The following is a 24,757-nucleotide window of genomic DNA, read 5'->3' on the forward strand; positions in this document are numbered from 1 at the left end:
TCTCAAAGCTCTGTGAGTATGGCTGTGTGCAATATAAATGCATTCTAATAAGCAGTCTGGTGGGAATATGGAGAGTGTTGCATAGTGTTAGCACAATTCTGTAGGATAAGAAGCCCAGACCTTCCCAGGGATTACAGTGTAGTTACATTTGAAACAGGGTTATTTCCCAAGCACTTCACTTCAAGAAAACAACAACAACAACTTCATTTGACCAGGACCCATAGGGCTCTGGTCAAAAGTAGTGGACAATGTAGGGAATAGGGTGTCATTTGGGATGCAACAAAGGTTTTACAGATCCATGTTGTATCCCAGCGGGCATCTGGCAGTATCATTTTTGTTTTCAAGTCAATAGGTGTATCAAATGATTGCTTGGATATCGCTGCAGGCTTAATGTATGTTTTATATATCCAATAGAGCCTCAGACGGACACCAAATGTATTTTATTAATGGATTCCATCAGGCTGTTGATGAATGGCATGTCTGGGGCATAATGATGGTATTGGTTGCATGGGCATGCCTCAGCATGCGCCTCTTGACACTCCAATAGGGAAGCCGTTTGTTTATTCACCATCCCCTGCTGTCAGGAGCAAACTTGAGGTAAATTGTCAACTGCAGTGGAGAGTCAACATTTAATCTTGAGCAAGCCGTCGATGGCAGTGTGTTCCGGGAAAATACCACAGACAGGGAGGACAAAGCTGACAGCCCACAAAGCATGTAACTGAAGGTCAGGGGTCAACTGACTGCGGCATGTAGTCGCTCTCAAAACTGGGTTGTTAGCTTTACGCTTGGCTTTTTTTTGCAATGGGCTTCAAGTGTTCCACTTTGAATCTATTCAGAAGTGAGTATATTACATAAAATATGTATGCCACAGTAGGTCCTATTAAAAAGTGTATCCCTGTAGAATACCACTTCCTTCCTTTAATCTAACCTGTTTTTTAACTGTCTTTGCTCATTTTCAGGTGCTATTTCAAACTTCTACTGTTATTATGTAGAACTTTAAATCGAGCACCATAGTTGCTTCTCTTGCAAAAATGTACATAAACATCCTATCTTTACCTCCCTTGGGATGAACAGAACCCAGTATGCTCCACAGCCCAGTACAGCAGTGTAACTTAAAAACACACTGCCGCCAGCGACACAGCAAGAGTACGATAGGGTGAGTGGAACAGAGCAGAAAAACTCCAGTGAAATCAATGCTGACACTTATCGCCACTTTGTATGCAGACAGTCCTCCTGGGGCAATCACGTTTGCTTTGTGTTTACTTGTTTACCTCGGAGCGTTAAAAAGACTGCAATTGGCCAAACTTTAAGAAAAAACTGTGTCCCCATGGCCATATCTCACCTGTTATTATACACATTACGATGTATGGCACATTTCCATCACAATCGCTAAGAGGCTGTTTGGTTTTGAATGGTTCTGGTGCTGCTTAATGGGGTTTTAATCTTTGCTGTATTGTTCAGTCACAGTGTGTTAGCACTGTTATTATTGCACTGGCCATGTCTCTTTTCTTCCTCCCTGTTTGACTGACGTACTTTGTAGAAAACGACAAAGACGACTGGAAGCCTTGGAAGAATAAAATAAGATTTTTTTTTTTTAAATAAATAAATAAATGAAATCCCGGATACATGTTTCAAGCTTTGTATTTCCCCCTCTCTCTCTCAGGAGGAGAGAGAGAGAGAGTTTTATTCTATTTAACGGACTGTGTACACACAGTTCTGAGTCAGGCGCAAATACATACCCAGAAGCAACACTGGCTCTGGTACACCGAAACAGCCTATTGGCTACTGCTGCTGCTAAGGAGCGCCTCGGTTTGAACGGTTGAGTTTAATGGGGTTTCCATGAGGGCAGTAACATGGTTCACAAATAGACCAAAATAAAACCTGTAAAGAAACAACATTGGTTGATCTGGCTGTGTTTTATGCTTGTGGGCTACTGTAAAACACTTCGTTATGTTGTGAGGAAGTAAAGAAGGAAGTATACGCTGTAAAAATAAATAAATGCTGCCTTAGTTGTAGGCTACCAAATCAAACTATCAAAAGTGTATAATTATCAGGGGACAGTCCTTACAACATTGTTTTCTTACATTGGTCGGAATGTACAGTACAAGGAAGATGTTATTGAGTGCAGTACTATGGTCTATGCTTATTTTGTCAATGCATTTATTGCAACAATAATGCAACTGCTTCTGCCGGTGCCTAAAACAATATATGAAGCCCAACAGGGGTTTGATTGTGAAGTACAACATGTTATACTACCAAACATAATACTCAGGGTGAAGAAAAACTGTGAAGTGTAAAGGAAAGGGAGAGAGGTCCCTTTGCACCACAAAAGGAGCTAAAAATGCAGGCGAGAGAGCGTCAATGCACACTCCAGCTCTTGCTGTGCTGAGCTTTTCATTTATTCACTTCACCCCTGGTTCTGGTGAGTAGCCATGGTGATCCCTGCCTCTGCTCTGAGAAGGCCTCAGTGTGTTCACCCCCCGCCCTACCTCCCTTCAAATCAGGGGGGGGGGGAGCATTAGAGACCATGATCCTCTCTAGTTCCCTTTGCCTTTGTTCGGGAGTAGCTATGTAGTTACCATGCCTCTGCTTAGAAAAGCACACACTCGCACCACACGTACACCTGTAAAAAAAAAACATACATGTTGAAAAACAGATAATTACTACATGAACAATCTCATTACAATCATTTCACAGCCAACATCTGCTTCATTAGCAATTTACCTGTATATACAGTAAGTAGATACACATAAAGAAACAGCCAGTGAAGAACTGGTATATGGACGGTAATTACCAGAAACATGTCATGTAAAAGCTAGATGATGCATTCATTTAGGTACCATTCTGGGTCCTTAGACTTGTATGTGTAATGAAGGAGCACTGGGAGCAACAATAAGCTCTGGGAAAAGGGGAGCTGATACTGGAATTAGTGTTTCATTATAATTTCCTATTTACTCTGTAAGTGCCAAATTCTCAGATGTAATTGGAATTCATTTATAGGCACTCATTGCATTGTTTGTTCATTGGATGTGTCTCCGATTAGGTTGAACCATGTTTAAAAAAAAAAAAACAATATGAAAAGCAACTATCAACCACCCAAAAACCCTAGAAAAAGAAAGCAATCTACCAGGGGTAACAGGTTGCTACAGCATCTTCGAACAACAGCAAGCTCGTGTAAATTGTAACTAAACAGCATGGAGCATACCAAGGTGTTTGTACGACTGTATGTATCAATGACTGTATATACTGTATGAATGGACAAAGCCTTGGATCAAGCCATCTATCATGTGACACCTTTCATTCCTATGTGAAGACTCAACAGTACATTGAAGCCAAATGAAGTCGGGTAAGTTGGTGTCTCATGGAGGCATAACATGCGCAGTTTGAGCTACTCCAGGAAGTGACGCTGTAAGCTCTCAGTGCTTCCCCCTCTCATTGAGTCATTCAAGTAAGAAGGCAGACCAGGGTACTGTAGGCTGCCATTGGCAACTCAATTATTCTTAGAACTTGTTCTGTGTGCAATTTTAAAATAATTGGTTCAAGGGCATATATCTGGTGTATTAGAAGCAATAATTAATTGGTACCATGATTGTCTTCAAAAATGTTCCGTTTACATGAAGATTGACCCTGAAGATTGCCATTTTTCCATTCACTATAATGGGGATCCTGTTTTCTGCTAACAATGCCTGCAGTACGACGGTCGGCCTTGAACTTCCGTGGCATCAATCAAATCAAATTCTATCTGTCACATCCTTCGTAAACATCAGGTGTAGACTAACAGTGAAATGCCTACTTATAGGTCATTTTCCAACAATGCAGGGTTAATGAAAAATACATGTAATTAAATATTAAAAAAGTGACAAGAGGAATAAATATACAGTAACGAATTACAATAACAAGTAAAACATACCATGCTACAGTGCCTTCAGAAAGTATTCACACTCCTTGACTTTTTCCACATTTTGTTGTGTTACAGCCTGAATTTAAAATCAAGTAAATTGAGATGTTTTTGTCACTGGGCTATATACAATACCCCATAATGTCAAAATGAAATTCCGTTTTTTTAAATGATATGCTGAAATGTCTTGAGCCAATAAGTATTCAACCCCTTCGCTATGGCAAGCCGAAATAAGTTCAGGAGTTAAAATTTGCATAACAACTCACATAATTAGTGCACTCACTATCTGTGCAATAATAATGGTTAACATGATTGATTTGTGAATGACTACCTCATCTCTGTACCCCAGACGTACAATTATCTGTAAAGTCCCTAACTCGCAGAAGTGAATTTCAGACACAGATTCAACATCGAAGACCAGGGAGGTTTTCCAATGCCTCGCAAAGAAGGGCACCCATTGGTAGGTGGGTAAAAAATGTAAAAGCAGACATTGAATATCCCTTCAAGCATGGTGTTGTTATTAATTACACTTTGGATGGTGTATCAATACACACAGTCACAATAAAGTGACAGGGGTCCTTCCTAACTCAGTTGCCGGAGAGGAAGGAAATTCAGCCAGGGAATTCACCATGAGGCCAACTGTGAAATTAAAACAGTTACAGAGTTTAATGGCTGTGATACGAGAAAACTGAAGATGGATCAACCACATTGTAGGTATTTCACAATACTAACCTAATTGAAAGATTAAAAAGAAGGAAGCCTGTACAGAATTAACACATTCCAAAACATGCATCATGTTTTCAACATGGCACTAAAGTAATTCTGCAAAAAATGTGGAAAGCAATTCACTTTTTGTCCTGAATAGAAAGTGTTATGTTTGGGACAAATACAAAAGAACACATTATTGAGTACCACTTTCCATATTTTCAAGTATAGTGGTGGTATGCTTGTAATCGTTAAGGACTGGAGCTACGCACAGGCAAAGCCCATAGGAAAACCTGCTACAGTCTGCTTTCCACCAGAAACTGGGAGATTAATTTACCTTTCAGCAAGACAATAACATAAAACACAAGGCCAAATCTACACTGGAGTTGTTTACCAAGAAGATAGTGAATGTTCCTGAGTGGTTGGTTACAGTTTGACTTAAATCTATTTGAAAATCTATGGCAAGACCTGAAAATGTTTGTCTAGTAATAATCAACAATCAACTTGATAAAGCTTGAAGAATTTTGAAAAGAATAACGGGCAAATGTTGCACAATCCAGGTGTGGAAAGCTCTTAGAGAATTACCCAGAAAGACTGACAGCTGTGGTCGCTACCAAAGGTACTTCTACAAACTATTGACTCAGGGGTGTGAATAATTATGTACTGTCACGATTTACTAGGAGTGGTGGGTGGAATCAGGCGCAGAGAGCAGGGTTCAGTAGATTGTCAATTTATTCTCTGGCGCACAAAAACGGTCACGCCAACACACAGGGCGCATACAATTGACCAGCCCAAACAAGGACCAAAATAGTCTGGAGAATACACACACGAAAAACCACCATACAACAGAGTAACAAAAAACAATCCCGCACAAAACAAGGGCGGAACAACCTACTATATGTAAGGACGCTAATTAAACTAAAATACACACAGGTGAAACTAATAAGACAAAACCAACAGACAAACGAAAAAGGGATCGGTAGTGGCTAGTAGGACGGTGACGGCGACCACCGAGCACCGCCCGAACAGGCAGGGGAGCCAACTTCGGCGGAAGTCGTGACATGTACGGTTGAAGCCGGAAGTTTACATACACCTTAGCCAAATACATTTAAACTCAGGTTTTCACAATTCCTGGCATTTAATCCAAGTAAACATTCCCTGCCTTAGGTCACTTAATTTTAAGAATGTGAAATGTCAGAATAAAAGTAAAGAGATTGATTTAGTTAATCTTTTATATATTTTATCACATTCCCAGCAGGTCAGAAGTTACATACACTCAATTAGTATTTGTTAGCATTGCCTGTAAATTGTTTAACTTGGGTCAAACGTTTCGGGTAGTCTTCCACAAGCTTCCCACAATAAGTTGGGTGAATTTTGGCCCATTCCTCCGCACAAGCTTTTTCAGTTCTGCCCACAAATGTTCTATAGGATTGAGGTCAGGGCTTTGTGATGGCCACTCCAATATCTTGACTTTGTTGTCCTTAAGCCATTTTCCCACAACTTTGGAAGTATGCTTGGGGTCCATTGTCCATTTGGAAGACCTATTTGCGACCAAGCTTTAACTTCCTGACGGATGTCTTGAGATGCTGCTTCAATATATCCACATAATTTTGCCTCCTCATGATGCCATCTATTTTGTGAAGTGCACCAGTCATTCCTGCAGCAAAACACCCCCACAACATGATGCTGCCACCCCCACAACATGATGCTGCCACCCCCATGCTTCATGGTTGGGATGGTGTTCTTCGGCTTGCAAGCATCCCCCTTTTTCCTCCAAACATAACAATGGTCATTATGGCCAAACAGTTCTATTTTTGTTTCATCAGACCAGAGGATATTTCTCCAAAAAGTAAGATTTTTGTCCCCACATGCAGTTGCAAACCGTAGTCTGGCTTTTTTATGGCGGTTTTGGAGCAGTGGCTTCTTCCTTGCTGAGCGGCCTTTCAGGTCATGTCGATATAGGACTCGTTTTACTCTGGATATAGATACTTTTGTACCTGTTTCCTCCAGCATCTTCAAGAGGTCCTTTGCTGTTGTTTTGGGATTGATTTGCACTTTTCGCACCCAAGCACGTTCATCTCTAGGAGAGAGAAGGCGTCTCATTCCTGAGCGGTATGACGGCAGCGCGATCCCATGGTGTTTATACTTGCATACTATTGTTTGTACATTTGTGGAGTGGTTGAAAAACGAGTTTTAATAACTCCAATCTAAGTGTATGTAAACTTCCGACTTCAACTGTAAATGAGATACACTACATGACCAAAAGTATATGGACACCTGCTCATCGAACATCTCATTCCAAAATCATAGGCATTAATATGGAGTTGGTCACCCCTTTGCTGCTATAATAGTCTCCACTCTTCTGGGAAGGCTTTGCTCTAGATGTCGCAACATTGCGGTGGTGACTTGCTTCTATTCAGCCACAAGTGCATTAGTGAGGTCAGGTACTGATGTTGTTTGATTAGGCCTGGCTCGCAGTCGTCGTTCCAATTCCTCCCAAAGGTGTTTGATGGGGTTGAGATCAGGGCTCTGTGCTGGCCAGTCAAGTTCTTCCACACCGATCACAACAAATCATTTCTGTATGGACCTCGCTTTGTGCATAGGGGCATTGTCATGCTGAAACAGGAAAGTGAATTCCCAAAATTGTTCCCACAAAGATGGAAGCACAGAATCATCTGGAATGTCATTGTATACTCTAGCATTAAGCTTTCCCTTCACTGGAACTAAGGTGCCGAGCCTGAACCATAAAAAACAGCCCCAGACCATTATTCCTCCACCACCAAACTTTACAGTTGGCACTATGCATTAGGGATGGTATCATTTTCCAGGCATCCTCCAAAACCAGATTTGTCCGTCGGACTGCCAGATGGTGAAGCATGATTCATCACTCCAGAGAATGCAATTTTTACTCGCAGAGTGTTTCAGCACTTGGAGGTTGCATTCTGTGAGCTTGTGTGGCCTACCACTTCGCGGCTGACCCATTGTTGCTACTAGACATTTCAACTTCACAATAACATCCCTTGCAGTTGACCCGGGGCAGCTCTAACGGGGCAGAAATTTGACGAACTGACTTGTTGAAAAGGTGGCATCCTATGACGGTGTCACATTGAAAGTCACTGAGTTCTTCAGTAAAGCTATTATACTGCCAATAATGTTTGTCAATGGAGATTGCAGGGCTGTGTACTCAATTGTATACACCTGTCAGTGGCTGAAATAGCGGAATCCACTAATTAGAAGGGGTTTCCACATACTTTCGTATGTATAGTGTATTTCTGTAAATGTGTTATCATTTTTAAAAACATGTTTTTACCTTGTCATTTTGAAGTATTGTGTGTAGATGGGTGATAAAAAAAAGTTTGATCCATTTTCAATACAGTTTGTAACAAAACAAAATGTGGAATAAGTCAATGGGTATGAATAGTTTCTGAAGGCACTGTATATACAGGGAGTACCAGTATTGAGTCATTGTGCAGGGGTAAGAGGTAATTGAGGTAGATGTACACTACCGGTCAAAAATGACAGCTTTGCACACTCTTGGCATTCTCTCAACCAGCATCACCTGGAATGCTTTTCCAACCGTCTCGAAGGAGTTCACACATATGCTGAGCACTTGTTGACTGCTTTTCCTTCACTCTGTGGTCCGACTCATCAAAAAACATCTCAAGTTGTTTGAGGTCGAGGGATTGAGAAGGCCAGGTCATCTGATGCAGCACTCCATCACTCTCCTTCTTGGTAAAAATGCAGGTGTTTTGGGTTATTGTCCTGTTGAAAAACAAATGATAGTCCCACTAAGCGCAAACCAGATGGGATGGCATATCGCTGCAGAATACTGTGGTAGCCATGCTGATTAAGTGTGCCTTGAAATCTAAATTAATCACTTACAGTGTCACCAGCAAAGCACGCCTACACCATAAAACCTCCTCCTCCATGCTTTATGGTGGGAACCACACATGCAGAGATCATCCGTTCACCCACACCGCGTCTCACAAAGACATGGCGGTTGGAACCAAAAATCTCCAATTTGGACTCCAGACCAAAGGATAGATTTCGACCAGTCTAATGTCCATTGGTCGTGTCTTGGCCCAAGCAAGTCTCTTCTTCTTATTGGTGTCATTTAGTAGTGGTTTCTTTGCAGCAATTTGACCATGAAGGCCTGATTCACACAGTCTCCTCTGAACAGTAGATGTTGTCTGTTACTTGAACTCTGTGAAGCATCTATTTGGGCTGCAATTTCTGAGGCTGGTAACTCCAATGAACTTATCCTCTGCAGCAGAGTCTGGGTCTTCCATTCCTGTGGCGGTCCTCATGAGAGCCAGTTTCATCATAGCGCTTGATGGTTTTTGCGACTGCACTTGAGGAAATGTTCAAGTTCTTGAAATGCTCAAACGCATTAAGAAGGAAATAAATTCCGCAAATGAACTTTTAACAAGGCACACCTGTTAATTGAAATGCATTACAGGTTACTACCTCATGAAGCTGGTTGAGAGAATGCCAAGAGTGTGTAAATCTGTCATCAAGGCAAAGGGTGGCTATTTGAAGAATCTCAATATAAAATACATTTAGATTTGTTTAACACTTTTTTGGTTACTACATGATTCCATACAGTATGTGTTATTTCATAGTTTTGACGTCTTCACTATTATTCTGCAATGTAAAAAATAGTAAAAATAAAGACAAAATGTGTAGGTGTTCTAAAAATTTGACCGTGTAGTGTACATATACTGTAGGTATAGTGGTGACTAGGCAACAGGATAGATAATAGACAGTAGCAGCAGTGTGTGGTGTGTGTGAGCGTGTGTGTGCGTGTTGGGGTGTCAGTGTAAGTATATGTGTGTGAGTAGAGTCCAGTGTGTGTGCATGGAGCAAGCGCAAGATAGTTAGTGCAAAAATAAGGTCAATGCAGGTAGTCTGGGTAGCCATTTTATTAGCTATTTAGCAGTCTTGTTTAGCAGTGTTATCGCTTGGGGGTAGAAGATGTTCAGGGTCCTGTTGGTTCCAGACCTGGTGCACTGGTACAGCTTGCCATGCGGTAGCAGAGAGAACAGTCAATGGCTTGGGTGACTGGAGTCTTTGACAAAAAATGTTTGCCTTCCTTTGACACCGCCTGGTATAGAGGTCCTTGATGGCGGCCGGGTGCCTTGCAATTGCTGTATCAAGAAGTGATGCAGCCAGTCAAGATGCTCTCAATTGTGCAGCTGTAGAAACTTTTCAGGATCTGAGGGCCCATGCCAAATGTTTTCAGCCTCCTTATGGGGAAGAGGAGCTGTCATTCTCTTCACAACTGTGTGGGCATGTGTGGACCATGTTAATTCCTTATTGATGTGGACTCAGAGGAACATAAAGCTCTCGACCCACTCCACTATGGCCCCAACGATGTAGAGGGGGGTGTGCTCGCCCCTTTGTCTCCTGTAGTCCACGATCAGCTCCTTTGTCTTGCTGATGTTGAGGTTGTTGTACTGGCACCACACTGCCAGGTCTCTGAACTCTTCCCTATAGGCTGTCTCATTGTTGTCAGTGATCAGTCCTACCACCATTGTGTCATCAACAAACTTGATGGTGTTGGAGTCATGCGCAGTCTTTCAGTCGTGGGTGAACAAGGAGTAGAGGAGAGGACTAAGCACACACCACTGAGAGGCCTCCGTGTTGATGGTCAGTGTGGGCGGATGTGTTGTTGCCTACCCTCATGGCTTGGGGGCGTCTCATCAAGAAGTCCAGGAAATCCAGGATACAGTTGCAGAGGGAGGTGTTCAGTCCCGAGCTTGGTGATGAGCTTGGATGGGACTATGGTGTTGAATGCTGATCTGTAGTCAATGAAAATCATTATTACATAGGTATTCCTTTTGTCCAGGTGGGTGAGGGCAGTGTGGAGTGCAATAGAGATTGCATCATCTGTGATTCTGTTGGGGCGGTTTGTGAATTGAAGTATATCCAGGGAGTCTGTGTTGATGTGAGCCATGACCAGCCTTTCAAAGTATTTCATGGTTATAGATGTTACAGTTACATGGCGATAGTTATTTAGGCAGGTTATTTTGGAGTTCTTGGGCACGGGGACTATAGTGGTTTGCTTGAAACAAGTTTGTATTACAGACCAGGTCAGGGATAGGTTGAAAATGTCAAAGAAGACACTTGCCAACTGGTCAAGGCATGCCTTGAGTAAGCATCCTGGTATTCCGTCTGTTGCAAATGTTAACCTGTTTAATTAAAGATATTACTCACATTGGCTACTGGAAGACAGATTAGACAGAGTCTGGAACAGCGGGTGCTCTCATATATGGTTCAGTGTTGCTTGCCTCGAAGTGAGCATACTGTAGAAGGTTTTTAGATCATACTGACGATCCATTGTTTGGTCATACTGTGGATCATTTAGCTATTTGATAAAAAATTTAGAACACCTTTAGGTATACAAAAATATATAGATATATATTTGGCCTTTACTACTAAAGCCCATAGAAACACATTCAATAACTCATTCATAAATGGCAAAAAGGACAGTCAAAAAATATATCATAAGAAACAAGGTTTTGAAGTGTCTGTCCTAAATCAAGGAGATATAAAAAAAACTATATTTTTTTCACATATTTACCTCTTTTTTTGAGTAGGCACAAATCTACCTTCATACTTTCCAAATGTTTGCAGCCCAAATGGTTTAGACGCTACCAAACAGAAGTTGACACATCGACAGTACCGACTTCAGAGGAGTCTCCTGACATATTTGGGGAGGTCGTAGAGCAAAACGGAGAACACCATTGTGTTCGAGAGAGTCTCCCCTTACAATAGAGTGATCATAATACACTGAACAAAAATATAAACGCAAAATGCAACCATTTCAACGTTTTACAGAGTTATAGTTCAGATAAGGGAATCAGTCAGACTAAATTATATCACATGATATCACATCACAGATACGCATCCGTTGGTCACAAATACCTTAAAAGAAGGGTATGGGCGGGGATCAAAAAAACAGTTAGTATCTGGTGTGAGCACTAATTTCCTCATGTATCGTGACACATCTCCTTCACATAGAGTTGATCCGTGTTGACTGTGGCCTGTGGAATGTTGTCCAACTCCCCTTTAATGGCTTTGTGAAGTTACTGGATATTGGCGGGAACTGGAACACGCTGTCCTACACGTCTATCCAGAGCATCCCAAACAGGCTCAATGGGCGACATGTCTGGTGAGTATGCAGGCCATGGAAAAACAAGGACATTTTCAGCTTTTAGGAGTTGTGTACAGATCATGACGACATGGGGCTATGCATTATCATCCTGAAACATGGCGGTGGATCTCGTCATTATATCTCTGTGCATTCAAATTGCCATTGCCGTTGTCTGTAGCTTATGCCTGCCCATACCATAACCCCACCGCAACCATGGTGCACTCTGTTCTCAACTTTGACATCAGCAAACCGCCAGCCCACACGGCGCCATCTACCCTGTATAGTTGAAACCAGGATTCATCCGTGAAGAGAACTCTTCTCCAGCATGCTAGTGGCCATCGAAGGTGAGCATTTTCCCACTGAAGTCGGTTACGACGCCAAACTGCAGTCAGGTCAAGACCCTGGTAAGGACAGCGAGCATCTACAGTTGATGAGCTTCCCTGAAATGGTTTCTGACAGTTTGTGCCAAAATTCTTTGGTTGTGCAAACCCACAGTTTCATCAGCTGTCCGGGTGGTTGGTCTCAGACAATCCTGCAGGTGCAGATTGTCTGAGGTAAATAGATAGCTATGAAAAATGTAGATGATAAATAGTATTGTCTGCAGCTTATCATGAGTTATTCTAACTCAGGCAAGCAAAAACTTGATACAATTCCTTAACATTAGAGATCGCGCACCAGCTGTTGTTAACAAAGGGACACAACCCTCCCCTTTGTCTTGAAGATGCATATAAATATCAGCGAGATGTACAGTATATCCATGTCATCGTTCAGCCACAACTCTGAGAAACATAGGATATTACAGTTTTTCAGGTCCCGTTGATAGGATAGCTCATTCAGTTTTTTCTCCAGCTATTGCAGGTTCGCCAATAGAACAGCGGGCAATGGCGGTCTATTTGCTTATCGACGTAGTCTCGTCAGGAGGCCGCCTCACCTGCCTCTATTTTCCGTCGCTTCCTCTTTTGAAACCAGGGGATTAGGGCCTAGTCCAGAGTAAGCAGAACTTCCAGAGCTGCCGACTCGATGAAGAGGACATTTTTGTACAGATCAAGGTTAGTTAGTTATAGAAAATGATGGCGGAGACATTACGTACAAAACATTTTAAGATCTGTGTAAAAAAACAAACACAAAATAGCAGAATTGGTCAAGAGCCACTGCACGCCATCATCCTGTATTCGATGAGAGGGGGCAGTCGTTCCCCCTGGTATTTACACATCAATGTCTGGGTGACAGTGAGCAACGTGGGCTTTCTCTCTAATGTTGACTGATCATCCTATAGAATCTCATGGTAAATTAGCTTAATACCATAATAAAGTGACATGTCATAGGAGACATTCAGGTAAGGTTATACGAGATGTCACAATGTGCCAGAATGGTGCGGCCAGGTGCTGGCCATATCCATCACAGTGGTAACATCAAGGTTATCATGGGGAACACATTGCCCTGTGATATATAAAGCAAATGAACGAAAGTGCTATTAGGTCGCTGTTTCAGAGATGTGTCGTTTGTCTTGAGCTCTTTGAGGTGGTCACTAACTAAATAGGGGGTTCAAATAATATTTGAAACCATTTCAAATACTGTATCTGGGCTTGATTGAGCTTGCCTGGCGCAACTGAACCAAAAATGTGAAACAATATTTGAACCCATGTCTGCCGCCGAAACACTACAGGATATGAGCAGGTGGTTTAATTTCCAACTAATTTACAGCTAATCTGTCTGTTTCCCCTATCATGACTGAACGGTGGCAAATACTGATTTGACTCTCAAATCAAATGACTTAGTGTGAGGAGAGAAATATTGAAAGCTTTGTAGAGGATCTAGGAGAGTGTCTCTTGCTTGGTTGTAAGGTTGTATAGGAGATAATGTTTCCCTTTTTAGATTCAGCCCAATTTAAAAAATTACACAGAGACAGACTCGGCGAGGATAAAGCAAGCCTTACTGCTCTCTGGCTGCGCACATGAGCAAATCATCTTTCCATCAAAGTCAGAAATGAGTTTCGGAATTCTGCCTTTCTTCAACGTCAGAGAGACTTCATATCTGCACCTGCCCGCCAAGTCATCCTAATGCCTCAGAAAGCAATCCCAATTACCACAGTGGAAGAAAATTGGATGGGAACAACTAGAATATTCTCCACCTTAATTAGAGCGCCGGCATCTTACTCTACCAACCCATTAACATTAGCATGATTAAAAGCATCGGTAGTATATGAGACGAGTTGCCCACTTACCCAAAGGCCAGAGGATTAGCCAACAACACCATATGAATCAGCCAAATATTTTACGACAGAAATTACTGCATAAAAACAAAGCCCAGGGTTTTGAATTAGCCATATGTCACCAGGTCTAGCTGTTAATCTCATTAGTATGAATGGTTGGTTGGATTTCTGGTGATGTATGTGTCAAGCTCACTGTTTGGCTCAACTCAGTTCTACCTAATGCACTTCAACTCTATGACACCACACTGCTGCTGTTGGGGCTAGCATGGAGGCTAGTCAATGTAAGGAAATTACATAAATGCAAATTCTGTCTTCTTGTATTGTATTTCCGACTCATGGAAAATGCATGTCATTGGAGGGTTTCTTTTAGTACAAAGTGAATGTCAGTGAGCTGTGAGCTGTCAGTGGTGGGCTGTATTACTTCCCAGAGGAAAAAAAGGTCACCCAGAGATTGTATCTAAGGAGCCTGTTAGTGGGGAAAAGAGCTTTGATTCCCTCCCCCATAATTCTTTGAAAGGGGGATGCCTATTCATGCTACCATTCTGTGTGCTATGCATCTCTGGGTTGGGTGGGGGGGGATAAAAGAGAAAAGCGAAAAGGTTGTCCTGATTACCAGCTTGATGACTTTCATCTGAGTCGATGACAAATTGCCACGGTGGCAAGACTGACAAAACGGGGGGGCACTAGATTAAAAGGCCTGGGAGGTACTCCTGCATGTCTTTAATTAACAAACACATGTCAAGGGCGACTCCAAAGAGAGCCTGATGATGCCAAAGTGAATAACATGAGCAATTTGATTAAATGTCATTTCTGTATTTGAAGGTTGTTGGACGAGCAATATAGAGGGGACTGCACTAGGTACACAAATACACACAAACAAGTATTCACATGAATTGGGGTACTTAAGAGTACTATATAGGTAGAGAACAAATAACTGTATTTTTATTTAACTAGGCAAGTCAGTTAATTAAGAACAAATTCTTATTTTCAATGATGGCCTAGGAACAGTGGATTAAGTGCCTGTTCAGGGGAAGAACAACAGATTTGTACCTTGTCAGCTCGGGTTTTGAACTTGCAACCTTCCGGTTATTAGTCCAATGCTCTAACCACTAGGCTACCCTGCCACCCAAAGCTCTCTAAATATTGTGTGTATATTATTGATTATTGATTGTTGATTATTGATTGTCATTATTGATTGTTAATGAATCTGTTCTAAAGTCATTGTGATTTAAATAAATATGTTATTGTCATAAATAAATGTGATATGAATATACGTCCCACGTGTCTACTAGGGGTTAAACTGGAAAAATATTATTGCTCAAGTTTGTTTACACTTGTTGTCACAAACACACTCGAGCCCTCTCGAAAACTAAAGTGTTTAAATAGTAGAGCTTGACACACATTATTTTGATTAAAAAGCTGTTGGTTTAAGGGTGCTTATCACTTCAAGCACTTTCATGTGGCCACTCCACAAAGATGATATCAATAGTTCTTACTTAGGCCGTATTCACTAAATATACTTGGATGGAGACTGTCAAAGAGGTCCTGGTGAGAGAGGTCAGCAGAAAACTGGGTCACCATCCTAACTGGCACCCTTTTCCCTATATAGTGCATTATGTTTGACCAGGAACCATATACATAGGGAATAGGGCAGGGCCGGCTGCAGACATGAGCGACATAAGCTGTCACTTAGGGCCCCACATCCCAAAAGGAAGTCAGTTCAACTTAATGTTGTGAGAGTTAGAATAGTAGAATACACAAGGTGCAAGTTCGAAATTTGGTTGTGCATCTGCAATTTTTCTTTTGTTATGTCAGTCACTGACATCACTCAATTTGCCATGTCAGTTACCACTTTTTTAATTGGTATATTAGTCTAGCCAGCTAGCTAAACTTGTAGTAATTATAGCCGAATACCGACCAGTCACGCAGGGCCCTGACCTCCAAATTACAGAGGGTCCTAATCACCCAATCACAAAAATGGGTAGAATTGAAGGAAATGTGTTATACAAATATAACCTTTTTTCTCCGCCCCATGGAAAAAATGTGCAGAACTGCAGAAAACTTACAGTTGAAGTCAGAAGTTTACATACACTTAGGTTGGAGTCATTAAAACTTGTTTTTCAACCACTCCACAAATTTCTTGTTAACAAACTATAGTTTTGGCAAGTCGGTTAGGACATCGACTTTGTGCATGACACAAGTAAGTAAGACGCATTCTGACCCACTGGAATTGTGATACAGTGAATTATAAGTTAAATAATCTGTCTGTAAACAATTGTTGGAAAAATGACTTGTGTCATGCACAAAGTAGATATCCTAACCGACTTGCCAAAACTATAGTTTGTTAACAAGACATTTGTGGAGTGGTAGAAAAATGAGTTTTAATGACTCCAACCTAAGTGTATGTAAAGTTCCGACTTCAACTGTATGTATGTATGTATGTATGTATGTATGTATGTATGTATGTATGTATGTATGTATGTATGTATGTATGTATGGAGCATAATGTATTTACAGTTTTATTCACATGTTTTGAAGTACTGATGGCAAATAATGCATTCTGATTATTGCGTAGATTGTAATTGACACCTGTGATGTGTATACAATACTTTCTTGAAGGTTGTCCTGATCATGATGAGCCAATGCTAAGCTATTTGCCAGATATGTGTGGCGCCATGTTTATTGACATGGCGCCACACATATCTGACATTATTGACATTATACAATGCATTCTGGGTGTCACGTAAACATCTGTCAGACCAAATAGGTTATAATGAGGTGAAGGAATGGTTCACTCATTTTTCGAGTAAACTTCCGGGAAGTGAACGATCATAGACAACTCACGCCTTTAACATGCATGCTACAGTACAAACATACCTATCTCATATTGTCTCCTCTTCTTATCTTTGGTTGACGCGAAAAGACAAACATTGTGGTGCCCACAAACTACCCATCGTTGGATTACTTTTGATTTTTAGAAAGTGTTTTACTCAATTATTTCGATCAATGGTGAGTTCACCTGTGATGTGATGAATTGTAAATAGTAATTGCTATTAGCTAATTCATATTGTGTTTTCTGTCAGAGTTAGCTAAATATGACTGTACGTGTACGTCAATCTTTCCTCAGTTAGCTCTAGGACTAATGTAGCCAATATTTTCCGGTTTGGATGATTGTGTTATGCTGTCGCTACTTCTGTGAATGTCTGAACATTGCATCCAAAAATAAACTGGTCACATTAGGACATAACTTTGTAAGTACTTTGTTTGTGCAAACTGTTTCTGTGAGAAAAAAACAGTGTGGCAAGTTCAAACGCTGACTGTTGCGTCAATCGAAACCGGACGTTCTAAATAAGCGTTCGAATCACACTGGTTTGAGCGTATGCTCCAGGGACAACTGTAGAATGATCACACCTGCTTGTTGGTACGTGTCAAAGTTAAAACTGCAACATTACATTTTTTGCATTTTTTGGAACTCAGTTGGGGTCTCAACTTACTGTTGAGAGTTAGAATAGTAGAATACACAGGGTGCAACTTCGAAGTTTGGTTGTGCATCAGCAGTTTTTCGCTCGTTACGTCAGTCACTCAATTAGCCATGCCAGCTAAACATTTTTAGATTGGTAAGTTAGTCTAGCCAGGTATCTAAACTCATTGTAATCATGGCCGAATCAGGCACGCAAGGCACGTGCCCACGGGCCCTGACCTCCATTGATTTTGTTTGTCACGCTCACTCAGCTATCGCTTAGGGCCCCCAAAAGCCTAGAGCCAGCCCTGGAATAAGGTGCCATTTGGGACACAACCTGAGTCAGAGATTGAAAGAGACAAATAACGTTTTACAACAGACAGTCTTGAATTATGATATAGTTCTACTGTCCACATGTAAATCCACACACACTCCACCGCCGCCAAGAGCCCACCACAACGGAAACCTATAAGACTATGCTAACAGTGCAGAAGTGTGTGGAGCTAAGTGTCTCTATTTGTTTAGTTGAGAAGGCTATGACTAGAGGATCCCCAGTGATGTGACTGCAGCTGCCATAAAGCCTGATGCATTCCAGTCAAAGGATGCAAAATAAGCACTGTGACTTATCACAAGGTAGGTAAACAGGCCCTCTGTACGATGTCCATATTAAGACAGCCTCAGAGTCACAAGGAGCTGAGGTAGGTAGTGACAAAACATACCCATTCAGTCACTGACATGGAGTCTCAAAGTTCAGACTACAACACAGCAATATCATAATTGATTGATCATACTGGAATTCATCATGAAGTCAGATCTACGCAGTACACACATTATCACACACTTGCTGGGCAGAAATGATCGCACAACCCAAGACAGAAGTCTCAACTACAACAAACTAGGCCCGACTGAATAAACATATTGGGTCATTGGGGATACACTCTGTTTGTTTGAAACACCTTCCAAATCAGCCTATTTGGTAATTCTAGAGGAACGGTAACCTTAAAGGGGAATTTCACCCTGGGGGAATCTGGGCTTGCTTTCATCATGTCTGAGGCATTTCTAGGACAGTGAGATGTGTTTCACATATAATTGCCCAGGAGGAAGGCAGGTCAAGACTTTGGGCTCTGAATGATACACCATATGATGACTTACGTTGTATTGATGGGGGGAGTGAGATCTAAAAATACATGTAGTCCTGCTTTGTGGAATTTTCCGAAGACTATCTTATACTGATCGCACTATACATGTTTTTGGGATGTAGATGTGGTCGTCCTTTTTCGATAGTGCCATTGGACGTCTTTCAGCGATGGACGTCAGCGATGGACGACAGCGATGGACGTCCAATGGCGGTGGACGTCTCAGCGATTGGACGTCTTCCAGCCTTTGAAAGACTACAACTTGTGTTGAGTGGTGCTTTGTGCTCTGGCCCCCATCCCTCACTGAATGTCCTTGAGTGGCCCAGCCAGAGCCCGGACTTGAACCCGATCGAACATCTTTGGAGAGACCTGAAATTAGCTGTGCAGCAATGCTACCCATCCAACCTGACAGAGCTTGAGAGGATCTGCAGAAAAGAAGGTTGCTGAGGTTGTAGCATAATTTATTAAATTTTTATTTAACTAGGCAAGTCAGTTAAGAATAAAATATTATTTTCAATGACGGACTTCGCCGGCCAAACCCTAACCTGGACGACACTGGGCCAATTGTGCACCGTCCTATGGGACTCCCAATCACGGCCGGTTGTGATACAGCCTGTAATCAAACTAGGGTCTGTAGTGACGCCTCTAGCACTGAGATAAAGTGCCTTAGACCACTGCGCCACCAGGGAGCCCAAGAAGACTCGAGGCTGTAGTCACTGCCAAAGGTGCTTCAACAAAGTACTGAGTAAAGGGTCTGAATACATATATGTAAATGTAATATTTCAGTTTTTATCTTTTCATACATTTGCAAAACATTTCTAAAAACCTTTGTCTGCTTTGTCATTATGGGCTATTGAAAGGCTTGGGTAATTATTTTCAATGGAGGGCCACATTGGAATATATTTTTGCCATTGTGGGCCAGAATCATATTACAGGATTATACATGGGTGTTGACAGATATATCTATTGAATATCACATCCAGATATGCTACTTATTTTACTTGTTTAACATGCACAGAAATAAACCATATCCATGTTCTCCTTTTGGTAGGTATTTTCATTATTAAACAACAATGCAATGAACAACACAGAGGGAAAAGTACACTGTTCATTCAGCACCACGGACAGAACTCTTGTTAAAACTCTTAATGATTAGCCCCTTTTTTTCCTCAATTTTCACCTAAAATGACATACCCAAGTCTAACTGCCTGTAGCTCAGGCCCTGAAGCAAGGCTATGCATATTATTGGTACCATTTGACAGGGAACACTTTGGAGTTTATGGAAATGTGAAAGGAATGTAGTTGAATATAACACAAAAGATCTGGCAAAAGATAATACAAAGAAAAAAACAACCATTCTTTTGAATTTTTTTGTACCATCATCTTTGAAATGCAAGAGAAAGGCCATAATGTATTATTCCAGCCCAGGTGCAATTTAGATTTTGGCCACTAAATTGCAGCAGTGTATGTGCAAAGTTTTAGACTCCTAGAAAACAGTGAGGAGAAACAATAATACAACAATTTACTGTTGTAAATCTCTAATACTGAAGCTGGTTTTAACTATTTAAAAAATGTGCCTAAGCATACCTGATAGACATGGCTGAAGGTAGATACTGTCTACCTACCTAGGCTCATTTGTGCAGTCTGGTCAGTGTGCAAAAGCTGAGGGTTATGCCATATTTATTTCTATTTGGCTAGATATTGTTTTACATGTAATATCTGTACCTGTGCATATGTATGCATGTTCAACTAGTCTGCCCTAATGTTGCTGTTATGCTGTCTCGGTTCAACTGTTGTTCAAACTGTATAGTCTTTTTGTTTTTGTCTTACAGACAATATCATGTGGTGCCTGGGCTTCTTTCTGTACCTGGATTCTAGGTACAGAAAGAGACTTCCTTTGCCTCCGTGTGTCATTGTAGCAGAACTGTATCCCTCTCAAGGGGTTAGACATTATGCTGGATTTCAAGCAGATGGCAGTTTGATCATGACAACACTCACATACTTACTGCATGTTTCTTCGGAATGGCAATTTCATCATGACCACCTATCCCATTATCTGCTGATAACCAGTTCTCTTAGCTACAGATTGTTACACCAGATAATGTAATTTAACCAAATATTTTTGGTATCCATTACTGGGAGTTACAGGATAGGTACTGTTTGGTGTAGCACAGAGAATTTGACCAACCTTAGCAATAAGGTCTTTGTCCTTGATTAGGGGAAACAGGAGTCTCATAAAATGTCTGTGTCCAGTTGCAGGGGGTCAGTTTGAATTTAGAAAATGCTCTGTTATACTTTTTTTCTCCATAAAGTAATCCAACAATATATGCACTGCCATCTTTCTATTTCATGTCTTCTCACTGTCTGATCGAGACAGATCTCTGTCATCATGGCATGTAGCACTTTGGGATGGACACCCATCTGTCTCAATCAATGAGAGAAGACTTGAAATAGACAAGATTTCAGCAAGAATCTTTGGTTGTGTGTCTCTATACCTGAGACACATTTTGGACACACTGAACTGTACTATACTGTTCATACCCCAGAAATTGTATGTTACTTTTACCATATAACATTGTTGTTGAATACCCAGTACTCTTGAGTTAGCATTAAATTGTTTACACTCTGGTATTTTAGATTTTTATAAATAAACAAACATTCTTTGAATATCATATCTGAATGTCTAGCATCTGTTTGATGCTACAGAGCCCTATACAGCTTATATAAATATCTTCTGTGAATACATAAGGGCAGACACATTTTGAAAATTGATCGAAATTATCCATATTTATTTAGGGTATTTATTTTGGGCTCTCCAACCCTGCTGCTGGAGAGCTACCATCCTGCAGGTTCACTCCAACCCTAATCTAGCACACCTGATTCTAATGATCAGCTAGTTGATAAACTGAACCAGGTTAGTTTCAATTGGGTTTGGAGTGAAAACCTACAGGAGGATAGCTCCACAGCAACAGGGTTAGAGGCCCCTGTTCTACATGGTCTTATGCTGAGCCATACTGGCTGTGTTTACACAGGCAGCCCAATTCTTAACTTTTTTTCCACTAACTAGTCTTATTCACTCCAGGTCTTTTTCAGAACTGATCTGATTAGTAAAAAAATCAGAATTAGGCTACCTGTGTAAACGCAGCCATACTCCTTTATCAGGCTTCGGTACACTGGCAATGGTGGGCTGGGGAAGCTGAGATTCTTTGTGCTTATGGTAATGGGCTTGTCCTGTCTGCGGAAAACGGCCAACTGGATAAGACTGCCGAAAGTGGTGTAGGGCTTCTTAACCACCAACTGTTCAGTTCTCGTGCAGAAGATTTGCGGGTACTGCATGTCTCCTGGAAAGGCATGGTTGTGGTGTTAGCATTTTACTATTTTTCTCCATGAGGAAAAAAGGCACCTCAATCGCGCTCATACTCAATACATTTACTGTCCAAGCACAACCCTGTACAACCAAAAAAAAACTCCTCATCTCAATGTACCATCTGTAAACCTCCTCCAGCACATTGACTTTGACAGATCATTCTTGTCAATAGTAGCCCTTTGCAGGGGAATTTTGTAGACAGGTCTTTGCATTGTGTTTTAAAAATCTGCAGAGAAGAATGAGGTGGTTGTATCATTACTGTCGGTGTCCCTTCCTGGTTTCTGTCTCACAATCTTGGTGTGTTCCATAACCACAAGGTGTGTTCGCTCCCTCATGCTTGTTTACCCGAAATGCCCCCGCTTTGGACTATTTTTCAGCAAGGCACTGTGGAATCACTCCAGATAACATGAGTTTTACAAAAAGAAAAGGTAAAATGAGAAGAGGGGTAGACTAAATTGATGACATCGTCTGGAAGATACTCTGTGGTCCTCAGGCTACCTCAAACCACCTGTAACCCCATAACACAAACCCAAACCATACAAACAGTATCCAATTCATGTTTATACCACGCTTAATGGAAATTGAGCTATCTTAGCCGTCAGCATGAAATATTTTGGCCAACTTACATTCAGCTTGTGCAGAGCTAGGTGTTGGGAGCGCATGTTGGTGGAATCAGATTCTATACCACATACAACAAAATATACAACAATACACAATTTAACCACTTAATTAATTGTTTTGATCTCTATTAGACGGGCTAGTTAAGCATACCTAACATGGACATTTCAATATTGTCAGCTTGCTGTTAACTAGTGTCTAAATTGGAAGCAAGATCGCTAGCCAGTTGAGACTGGCTGAGAACCAACTAACCAACCAGACGATTTATACACATTCATCATTGCTACCAACACACAAACAGAGAGTGAGTTTGCTATATCGACAATTCTATTTTTACTAACAGATTGTTTTCCAGACAAGGGTGGAATAGATGGCTACCAAATGTAGATACTCTTATTTGGTAACATTAGCCAGCTTACATTAGCTAAGGTCAGTCAAAGATAGAACGAACAAACAAACAAACATGTTAACTCTGCTAAAGGCAGCGACCAGTCAAGCAGTGACTACCATGGCATGGGTGAAATTGATAATCTTCCATTTTGTTGTGAAGGAAGACGAACACGATGGTATCGCATCACTTCTCAGCTGTCTTTGAAATGTATTCCTCATCAATTCAGCCTGAAAATCCCTCTGATAATCTTTGGTGACCGCATCATTCTTAATAGCCGCAAACCACTGGCTGAATCACACGGGCATGATGTTAAACAGTGAAAAACAAACAAAAAATATTGCCTAGAGAAATCCTGAAATGACTGTGTGTTGGTCGTTCGAAGTTAACAATGCCATTATTTAAGTTTGTGGGCACATTACCTCTACCTAGCTGGCGCTATCAGCATTCGCTATGAATACGGGACTTTGTGGTTCACTTTGTGGTTCACAAATACACAGGGAGTCGAAACATCCTGATTCTACCAGTGAAATGAAAATGTGCTATTTCTAGCTTGTGGTTTAGATAATTGTTTATGATTAAAAAAAGCTGTTTTTTTATGTAGAACCACCCCTGAACAGGCAGTTAACCCACTGTTCCTAGGCCGTCATTGAAAATAAGAATTTGTTCTTAACTGACTTGCCTAGTTAAATAAATGTTAAAAAAAATAAAAAAATAATAAAATAAAATAAAAATATGCCGTGGCAGAGCCAGGGTGAAATTTCCCTTTAATATGTATATCACCTACTGAAATTTGATCAGCGCTCAAAAGGTTTGCCAACGTTTGGTGGCTGATATTGTTGAATGTGGCCTTTAGTAAAAATCGTAAATGTCGCCGCATCTCCCGTGGTACTAAAAAGTTCCTTCTTAGATTGTATGCTCTTGCCCAGAGTAAAGTCTCTTCTAATTTTAGCTTCAGTATATGATTAGATTCATTTGTCTGCTAATTGATGAAATAGAAAATTAAATAACTTATTGATTTGTCAGTGTGGCTGGATATACTGAAGTGTCACAGAGAAGCCAATACATTACCCATAGGGTTAACCCAGGGAGTAAACACTATGTGAATAACTGTGAGCAATGTACAATGTACATTTAAAAAATAATAAGATAAGAAATAATGAAAACAATGGTCCTTATTTAATCAAGCTGTATGGAGGTAGATACTTGCCAAAACATAATGTACACATGGCAGAAATCAATCCCCATATACTGAATGCAAGCATATGTCAAAAACACTATATTTCTTGGGGTTCAAGAGTGCATGTTTGGAATAATGTCCTCAACAGAAGAATGGCAGTGTGAAACAAGTAGAATGCATTTAAATTCAAACTTGCTTCTCGCTGTTGGAAGAATGGTATTTTTTTTATCTCAGTTACCTGTTTCGATTGAATAGGGCTCAAGGACTCATTCAGCAAACACAAAAGACCTGAGTAATATTGTCTGTGGATGTGGATAGCTCAGGCATTAAAGTGAATATGACTTCCGTGACTCACTCTCAATGTTACAAAATAAATGTGTGAGGGAAACGTGATACCTGTGACTGAAAGAGAACATAGGGGAGAATAATTTAATTCTCATTTACATAGTCTTCCATACCACTACAATCCAAGGGGATAATAACCAACTCAAACAAGCAGTACCACTTCAAACAATACGATACCTTTAAAACCTCAACATGAGACAGCCTTGGCCTTTGGGAGGGAACACATTTGATGTGTACACACATTCCCTGCAGAAGTGAATGCATTTATCCCCCGCCGAAGAAACCCAGTAAA

At 41.0% G+C, this 24,757-nt stretch overlaps 1 protein-coding gene across 1 annotated transcript in view; it reads right to left on the reverse strand.

Moving 5' to 3' along the window:
• The window catches only part of LOC112227911 (cadherin-7-like), a 117,988-nt gene that overhangs the window by 74,451 nt on the left and 18,780 nt on the right, over window positions 1-24,757 (reverse strand). The gene's annotated exons all lie outside the window — the stretch shown is intronic.

The sequence above is a fragment of the Oncorhynchus tshawytscha genome, linkage group LG29, assembly GCF_018296145.1.
Source record: "Oncorhynchus tshawytscha isolate Ot180627B linkage group LG29, Otsh_v2.0, whole genome shotgun sequence".
NCBI lineage: Eukaryota > Metazoa > Chordata > Actinopteri > Salmoniformes > Salmonidae > Oncorhynchus > Oncorhynchus tshawytscha.